The 9,554-nt window shown below is 37.8% G+C and overlaps 1 pseudogene; it reads left to right on the top strand.

Moving 5' to 3' along the window:
• Positions 1-8,832: 8,832 nt before the first annotated feature.
• On the top strand, positions 8,833-9,108 carry LOC118148503 (cytochrome c oxidase subunit 7A2, mitochondrial pseudogene; annotated as a pseudogene).
• The last annotated feature ends 446 nt before the right edge of the window (positions 9,109-9,554 follow it).

Raw genomic sequence — 9,554 nt, 5'->3', positions numbered from 1 at the left:
ATCCAAGAACTCTCTCTGGGGGGTCTGGATTAGGACTCCTTTCTTGTAACAAAAGGGACATCACAGCATTTACCAAGGGTTATCTTCTATCTAAAGTCTATTGTTTTTATTAATTTATTTGTGTTTTCGCACAAATTAGCAAAAGAGCAACATCGTAAAACTAACCATGAAATAACCCCTCAGCTTCTCTTTTCCTAGGTGTAAAAAGGTTGTGACTACATCATGTCAAACAGCTAAACAAAACAGACATAATTCAATAGCAATTCAACAGCCAAACACTCTGCCCAGGCAAGCTCAAACTTACAGACACTCAGAAGGACAAAGATCACTCAATAGTTTATGATTTTATTTTCTCGTCCTAATGTTGACTGTTATACTAGGACATGAACATGTCCAGTAGCATTTCTTCAAAATCAATTAGTTCCCCCTCATAGATGCCAAACACTAGAGTTGAGATTTCTTATTCAGGAAAAATTTATGATGGTAATGTTATTGATAATAACAAAATAATAATAATTACAAAGTTTTAAGTTCTTTACATTTAGTTAGCCACAAGTCTAAGTACTATTATTATTATCCTTATGTAATCCTTGAGGAAACTGAGGCACAGACAAGTTCATCACTTAACCCAGGGGCACACAGCTAGTATGTGATAAGGAAGTAATTATTTTTTCACTACCATTGGGTGTGTCAGAATGACTAGCAGACTGCAGGTTAGTTTGACTCTGAATTAAAGAGTCAGTGGAGTCATTAACTTGCTTTGTGTATTTCTTACTTTCCAATTCATGTGTTTAAATCTTAAAGAGTAGTAATGCTCTGCCCTTTGGAGATAAAGATGTCATAAATGACCCACCATAAACAGGGCAAGCTCTGACCTCATGGCAGTGGATGTACTGCTAAACACATTGTGTAGATGAACACATTTAGCTTTCTTTCCTCAGGTTCCTCTCAGGCTTACCTCCATGAACATATACAAGTAACCCATACACTAAAACTCAGCTAATTAATTAGTTGACCTAAAAAATTATAATTAGTTTTTTAAATACTACATTTATCATTTTTGAGTACTTTGATACTATGCCAGTACTTGAAATAATGAAAAAGTTACTTTTTTACATTGTTTTTGTTTGCCTCAGAAGTCTACCCATCCATCTCCCACTGACCCATGTTTTGGTTGCAGATAAAATATTTCATATCATAGGTCTAGATAGACATATCCCAAACATGATATTTCATCCTCCTGACCACTGCTAATTGGTCCAAATGAACATGTGACATAAGCAGTGAATGAGAAGAAAATCCACATCCCCTCTCCATTGAAAGATGTTTCATCACTCAATAAAACTCCCTGTCTTGTTCACTCTTCAATTGTCAGTGCATCCTCATTCTTCTTGGGCATGGGAAAAACTCTACCCAGCCTGGGCGGTCCAAGAGGGTGGGCTGTTGCCTGCAGCAGGTAGCATGGCTGAGGGAGGGCCATGTGGGGTGTCACTGGCCAAAGGTCCCTGGCTTGCAAAGTGATTAAGAAGAAAATTCTGGATCAGCAGGACCAATTAAGTTTCTTCTCCAGAATTTTCCAATTTGAAGGGAGCTTCTTTCCTCTGTATTCATGAAATTTATGAGAATATTAGCTCTGAGCTGTCTGTAATCTTGGTTTTAACTTTTTGAGAATGATTATCTTGAGGTAACATGCCTCTGTGTAAAAAGAGAAAGGCACTGAAGATGAAATGATAATATAATGGTTTGAATCCATATATATATAATCACTGATGATTTTTAAAAATTATATTTTGGTTACCTAAAATACATTTTCTTTCTTTTTTTGTGGTCTTAAGCTGTCTCTTGTAGTCAAAGTGTTGTGTTTAATACGTACATATTATCACTGATTCACTCAGAAACCCCCTGAGTTAAATATTATTATCCTTATTTCACAAATATGAAAATCAAGACCTGGAGCATTGATGTCTCTGCCAAATTTGTACAATTAGCTAGAAAAGAGCAGATGTTGGGTACTAAATTTTCTTACTTCAAAATCATTAGCTAAATGCTGAAACCCTCAGAAAAACAACAACAACTGAATTGATTTTTAAAATGTAAGTTTATCAACACCTAAGATGTTCTACATGAATTGCAATAGAGATTTTACACATGCGATAATGTATACATTTTACCTCATGATTGTTTCTTATAGTTCACCCAGGAATTTTGGCTATATATTCTGGTCATTTAAGATGGCAAGCATAATTATAATGCTGGGGGCGTAACACAAAGCAATCATAACAATTTAAACAGAAGAAATTTTTTTATCATGTATGCAATACCATAGAGTATTTCATTTGGAGCAAAGAAACAAATACGCTGCCTGAAATACATCCTTTCTTATAAGGTTGCTTACAAAGCAGAAAAACTCAGAAAACTGATTATCTACTGAGTTTAATGATGTAGTCAGAAATAAGTGTTTTTAAATGGTAAGACACCGCACATGCTTTACCATGTAAGAAAACCTAGATGATGTTTTTTTCGTTCTTTTTGTGTGTGAAGAAATCAAACTTTTAAATTTAATTATAGGTTAAGGAAGTAAGAGACATTTTCAGTGTCACAATTATCTCACACAACTAGATAAGAACTATTTGCATATTTTTATCTTTACCTTCCATTTGCATCATTTTTTAAAGTTTGTCGAAAGAGCCCTTATGAGCACTTTAAGAACCAGTCTTAGCTTCACTGTCTTCGGAATGCCCTCCCGAAGACCTCAGGTATTTGGTTTCAAGAGTGAGGGACAGCTGGAGAAGTAGAACACCAGGGAAAATGCTATATATTGTGAAATGTAGTGTAAATGTAAAGTGGGAAAATTCTGATCCTTTTTGATCTTATTAATTGTGATTAATATTTCTTCCATTTATTCAACTGATATTTATAGAGCACCTGAAATGTACTAAACATTCCGCTGAACATTAGAGCTGCAACAGTGATGTAGGAGTGATGACAGCCCTGGAATGATCTATATTAATGTGAGAAGATACTTTTGTAAAAAACTTGAGGCAATCTTCCATATACATCACTATACATGCAGAGACACAGTCACTCATCTTGATGGTGTCACTGTTAACCTATGAACAGGCTCGTGAGTGGTTTTCTGGTTTTATGAATGAATGACTGTATATACAAATGGCTTCAGAATGTCTGTAAAAGGACCATTTGTTCATGGGTCATAGGGCTATTCGGAAACCGTCTCTGTGATTCAATGTTAGAGAAGCTTCCCATGGTGGATGGGGGTCTCCTGGTTTAAAAGGTCACCATGACACAGAGGGAACTTCCTGTGAAGCAAGTGGTGTGTGGCCTGGTAGCCTAAAATCAGCATGAGTGAAAAGGCTAGAAAATAAAAATTACTTCCAGCACAATATGTGATTGCATTTTGGGAAGACAGCTGAGCACATGGATGTAAAATAAGTGATGTGCCCATGACAGAGATCCAGGGTAATAAATTATACTTCACATCAGTGGACAAGTTTCTATTAGTATGAGCAGACTTCATCCTCAATAGCTGCATCATATGGCCATGAAGAAAGCGCATGGATGCTGGTGAACTTATTGGAGTTTTTTAGTGTTTTTTTGTTTTGTTTTGTTTTCCCTCTTTGCCTAGAGGGCTAATCTTTCTTACATAGAGCAGATTATATTGCCCAGGGTTTTGAGTAATTAGAAGCATGAGAATGGGGTTGAGAGTAAGGCCTCAAAAGGAAGAAACTAGACCTCCCTACTGGTTAATGGCAGAGCAATGACCAAGAGATTAACTAAAAGTGAAATAAATAAAATAAAGTAAAAATGATGACAACTACAAACTAATGATTAGCTTTCGCTTTGTAATGCTACAGGAAAAAACATTCTCCCAGTTTTGGCAGATTACAGCAATTAAGTTTTAGGTCCCTTTCACATTCCTTGTCAGCGTAGTTCAGCAGAGTCAGCTACCACTATGCTTCCATCTATGATTCTGCACCATCTTATTCATTTTGGAATCAGGCTGTAGGAGCAGTTTCATTCTGGGTTACAGTGAACGAGTTACAGTTCTTAATGTTTCTGCTCCCGTGGCACACAAGCGCCTTCTGCACACAATTCATTCACTGATGAAAGAAAAAAGTCACATGGCCAAATCTGCTTTGGTAGACTGGGAAGTATGCTCCCCTCACAGGGAGGCCATGAAAATTTCATAGCATGAGCAAGGGTGCATAATCTTCTCAAGGAGAAGGCCACACACAAGGGAATAATGATACAATATACTACATGTGGCATTCTTCACTTGGATAGCTCAAATACACAATTTTTCTTTCCTTTTTGCTACCTTGTATTGTTATAAAAAGTAGAAAATAGCAGTAAATCTCCCCCCAAATTAAGAATATACAATTTGTAATAAAATCTGTATATTTTAGGAGAAATGTACGAGTGCAGCCATATCTCCAAATCACAGTTGGATGACCTCAGAGCCATCACGCATGAGCTGTTTGATGATGGTCCTCCAAGACATTCCAAATCTCTGCTTATGGTTGCCACTGTCCACAGTGGTGAGGGAGAAAACTCATTTGTGTGCTTGCCAATGAAGATGAGGTTTAGTGGAATAAGGCGTCTCCACCACAGATGCTTAGGAGTGATTCACAAAGGAAATACTTTGGTCTGTCTTCACTTGAGTGATTCAATACCAACCATTCCAATCAGATGGTTTTGAAGAATATTGTTCATAAAGGAACATAGAAAAAAATTATAACTATATTCTGGGCACCTAGCAGAGTACTTGGTACACTGTGGGTGGCAGACAAATTTTTGTCAAAATAAGTTGAGTTGTTCTTAATTCTGATTTAAAAAAACAAACAGACAAAGACTATGTAAGTTTTGTAACTGACATAGGTGAGTGTTTATGTTTGGTGAATGGATAAGAATGTAAATGGAGATTTTCAAAAGTCTTAATTAACTTACTTAAATTCGTTCTGATCATACTGGTAGATATTCTCCTTACATCAGAAAACATTTTAGAGAGTAGCAACAGTGTTCAAAGCTGTAATAATCATGAGGTAGAAATGTCATAACTTTGAAAATCTCTAAGTGCTTGCAACAAATATTGGCAAGAAATTTACAAGAGCTGTTTTTACTTTCATGATTATATACCCAAATATGATATAAAATGTGATTACCTTAGTATATATCATTTTATGCATAATAATTACATATTTAACCATTTATTTTAAAATGTTAAATCTACTCCTGTCTCATTTCCATTAAAAATAGTCATGTAAATCAAATTAGTTAGCTTTTTAACTTTTGCTAACATTTATTCACCGAGTGAGAAAATTTTGCATTGGCTAAATCATTTACTAAAACAATTTTACAAACTAATTTTCTTGTTTTTGGAAAGAACATATGGTAGACTTGTCAAAGGCATTTGAACCAGAGCAACTCCATCTTGAATAGGACCTGGGTAAAATGAGGTAGGAGATTGGCACAAGATACAGGTCATAAAAACCTTGCTGATAAAACAGGTTGCAGTAAAGAAGCCAGCTTAAACCCGCCAAAACCAAGGTGGCCATGAGAGTGACCTCTGGTCATCCTACCTCTACACTCCCACCATCACCATGACAGTTTAAAATGCCATGGCAATATCAGGAAGTTACCCTATATGGTCTAAAATGGGGAGGAATAAATAATCCACCCCTTGTTTAGCATATCATCAAGAAATAAAAATAAAAATGGGCAACCAGCAGTCCTTGGAGCTGCTCTATCTATGGAGTAGTCTTTCTTTTTTTAGCAGGGAGCGGGGATAGAGTCTCGCTCTGCTGGCCAGGCTAGAGTGCAGTGGCACAATCTCAGCTTACTGCAACCTCCAGCTCCCAGGTTCAAGCAATTCTCCTGCTTCAGTCTCCCAAGTAGCTGGGACTACAGGCTTGCACCATCACGCCCAGCTAATTTCTATATTTCTGGTAAAGACAGGGTTTCACCATGTTGGCTATGGTGGTCTCAAACTCCTGACCTCAGGTAAATCCACCTGCCTTGGCCTCCCAAAGTGCTAGGATTACAGGCGTGAGCCACTCCCAACCTTGGAGTACTCATTTTTTATTCCTTTACTTTCCTAATAAACTTGCTTTTGTTTTATGGACTTGCCCTGAATTCGTCCTTGCATGATATTCAAGAACCTTCTCTTGGGGTCTGGATCGAGACCTCTTCCTGGTAACAGACTTATTCTTGTTAGAGATCCCCATTATTACCACTTTTGACATCACTCTCTGTAACTTATGTAAAGCCTCTATTTTTCTTACTGGGAAACCTCACTCTCTAGACGTCACTTACTCTTCGTGTTTATATAAATTTTTTGACTTTTTGCTTCGTAACTGTCAGGGTCATTTTTTGACATAGAAAATTAGATTTTCCTTACTACAGCAATTCGGTGGCATTGGAAATGACAATGGACAGACAGGCAAAAATGAAGGACTCTGGCTTAGTTAAACTCACTTTTTAGCCAAGTAACTGATGATTACACATCTACCTTTCTCCTTAATTCACAGCTGCTTCACAGGACATGCCACTAAAATTTGCACCCCAGTGAAGTCATCAGGTTACTAAGTAATTACTAAGTTATATTCATTGCTCAATATGCAGATAGCGAAGGCCACACACTACCTGGGTATCCTAAAACATTTTTAATAATGTGAATAATGTGTCTGAAGAGACTCCAAACAAGGTTTCAACATGAATTTGCACACACACACAGACAGTTACAAGTTGGAAAGCCTCTAGCACAGTGTCTAGCATGCAGAATGCATTCAATTTCAGTAAGTATTGGTGATTCAAAAAATCACAATTCCTGTAACTTTCTTATATTCTATGTCTTTTATCCTACAATTCCTATAACTTTCTTATATTCCATGTCTTTTATTCTTACGTCATTATCAAGCTAAATGATAATATACAAAAGGTAGACAATTATTATAGATCTTGAAGATGTAATACATTAAAAGAAATAAAAAATGAAAACTTTGGATCACCTGCTTTACATTAAGTATAGCAATTTATGCAAATAATTTACCAGGTTTCTCACTATCCTGCAGCTTTATAAGTAATATGTATGCATTTAGAAATGCCAGTTTCACAGGTTTTCAGTAGTATTTGCTTATATTCTTCATACTTTGCCTGCCTATAAATTATGATATTTGCTTGTAATTTTAGACAATTAGAAAAGCCATTGTGTTGAAGTTTATTTTCTAAATTACTAGAAGAAAAAGAGGGGAAGAGAAGATGAAGGAGGAGGAGGAGGGGAGGAAGAGGAGGAAGAGGAGGAGAAGAAGACAATGACTACATTATGCTCAGTTCAGTTTGGGATCTAGATGCACTGAATTCTTTAAAATATTGGCAAGTTCTCAGGAATACGTAAGGCAATTCTTCATAAGCAGACGGTTCAAATATTTGGAAGCTCCCTAGACTTGGAACAAAATAACCCTCAGCATTTTTTTTTTTTTTCCTTCTGTGTTCTTTCTTCTAGCCAGAGGCCAACTACTGGGTATCTTTGGAGATTAAACCCTTTTCTGATAAATTGTAGGCTGAAAACAGTGTGTATTTTCATTTCCAGATCGCTTGGCATCAGGGCTCCAATTGCACTGAATTGATCAGTGGTACATATCTAGGAGAGTCCTGAATGCATCCAGCCTGTCGTCACCAGTCCTCTGTGGGTTTGCTCTGACAGCTTCCATGTGGACTCCAGAGGAGGGCTGGACTGCCAAAGAATTGTAAATATGAGCCTAGGGTGGGGCCCGAGTCCTCCAGATGTGGCTGCTTTCGCATTTTCAGTGTGAATTCAAGGGAGCTACCCTCCTCTCTGACGGAGATAACAAGTGTCAAATCTCATAATCAGAAAAATGAGGTCATTAGAGCGGGAATGTCTACAAACAACTTTTCTTTTCACCTCCTCTGTGGTTACTAAGTACCATAAACCTGGGCTCCTCTTCTCTCTAGTCAATTTGGGCATTCTAAGGCCATGTTTGAGCATTTGTTAATGTTGTGAAGTCATGAATTTTGGCTCCCCCTTTTATGTATCTTTCTAGAGAACCAATGCAGTCTCTGACTGGACAAGGAAATTACTTGAGGAAGTAATGTATCAAATGAGTCAATGTGTGTCTCACCAGAACTTCCTCTTTCTGTTGGCTTTCCCTGCTCCAGCTTAGTGGTAGTAGGAAGTATTTCAAATTAAATTCCTGTGGTCACTTTCCCCATTTTCAGGCAATGGGTCATGTGTACTGGAATTAGCCAAGCATTTTGCTTCTCTGTCTGCATCATTTCAGTGTACTGTTTATAAGGCACATTTCTTACCCACATGGGAAAACAGAAAAAATGTAAAGGACTATTTGGCTACTTGCTGATTACCATGATGTTGAATTCAGTGGAGAGCTTGCTGGAATAAGGGAAATTGGTAGAATTATCCTTAGTTCTTTCTTTACCTGTAAATACCTTTATTTCCTCTAAAATATAATGTATAAAAACTCCAAATAAGCCCCATGTGGTGGCTCACACCTGTAAGCCTGAGAAGGGTGGATCACCTGAGGTCAGAGTTTGAGACCAGCCTGGCCAACATGGCGAAACCCCGTCTCTACTAAACATACAAAAAATTAGCTGGATGTAGTAGCAGGCACCTATAATCCCAGCTACTTGGGAGGCTGAGGCGGGAGAATCGCCTGATCCGGGAGGCGGAGGTAGTAGTGAGCCGAGGTTGCGCCATTGCCCTCCAGCCTGGGCAATAAGAGGGAAACTGTCTCAAAGAAACAACAACAGGTTTTTGTTCCTGGTGTTCAGTCGTCGTGATTGGTGGTCAGTAACCGAGCCAAGATGTTGCGGAATCTGCTGGCTCTTCGTCAGTTTGGGCAGAGGACCGTAAGCACTACTTCCCACAGGCATTTTAAAAATACAGGTCCAGAGAAACAAAGGCTGTTCCAGGAGGATGATGGGATTCCAGTGTATCCAAAGGGTAGGGTAGCTGATGCGCCCCTGTATCGAGCCACCATGACTCTTACAGTTCGTGGAACAGCATATGCCATATATCAGCTGGCTATGGCTTCATTTCCCAAGAAGCAGGATTGACTTCAGTCATCCCAGCAATTACTTGGTTCAGTTTCATCCCGCTCCCTATGGACCAGTAATCTGATGAATAACTGAGCTCTTCTTTGGGGATCAATATTTATTGACCTGTACTAACTGCTGCCAATAATGCAGTCTTTACCATGAAAAAAAAAAAGAAGAAACACAACAACAAAACAAAACAAAACCACCTTCAAATAAAACATGTAACTTCAATTAGTAGAAGCAGTAAACTGATGTCTTTACTTTGTTTAGTGTGAAATGTTTTAAATATTTTGAAGTATTTTGGGGTGTTCAGTCTTTGAATCCAAAGGAAGAAAATCTGCTTTCATTTTTGAAAAGCTTTTAATATGTACATCTCAATGGACATTTATTTTTGTCAAAGGCTCTGAGCTTATTTTAACTGTGTCTCCGTTGCTCAAAGTCAGTACTCCTCTTTTTGTATAGAT

The sequence above is a fragment of the Callithrix jacchus genome, chromosome 16 (assembly GCF_049354715.1).
Source record: "Callithrix jacchus isolate 240 chromosome 16, calJac240_pri, whole genome shotgun sequence".
In the NCBI taxonomy this organism is placed as follows: domain Eukaryota; kingdom Metazoa; phylum Chordata; class Mammalia; order Primates; family Cebidae; genus Callithrix; species Callithrix jacchus.
The sequence above is the reverse complement of the archived record's forward strand: the minus strand, read 5'-3'. Positions and strand labels throughout refer to the sequence as shown.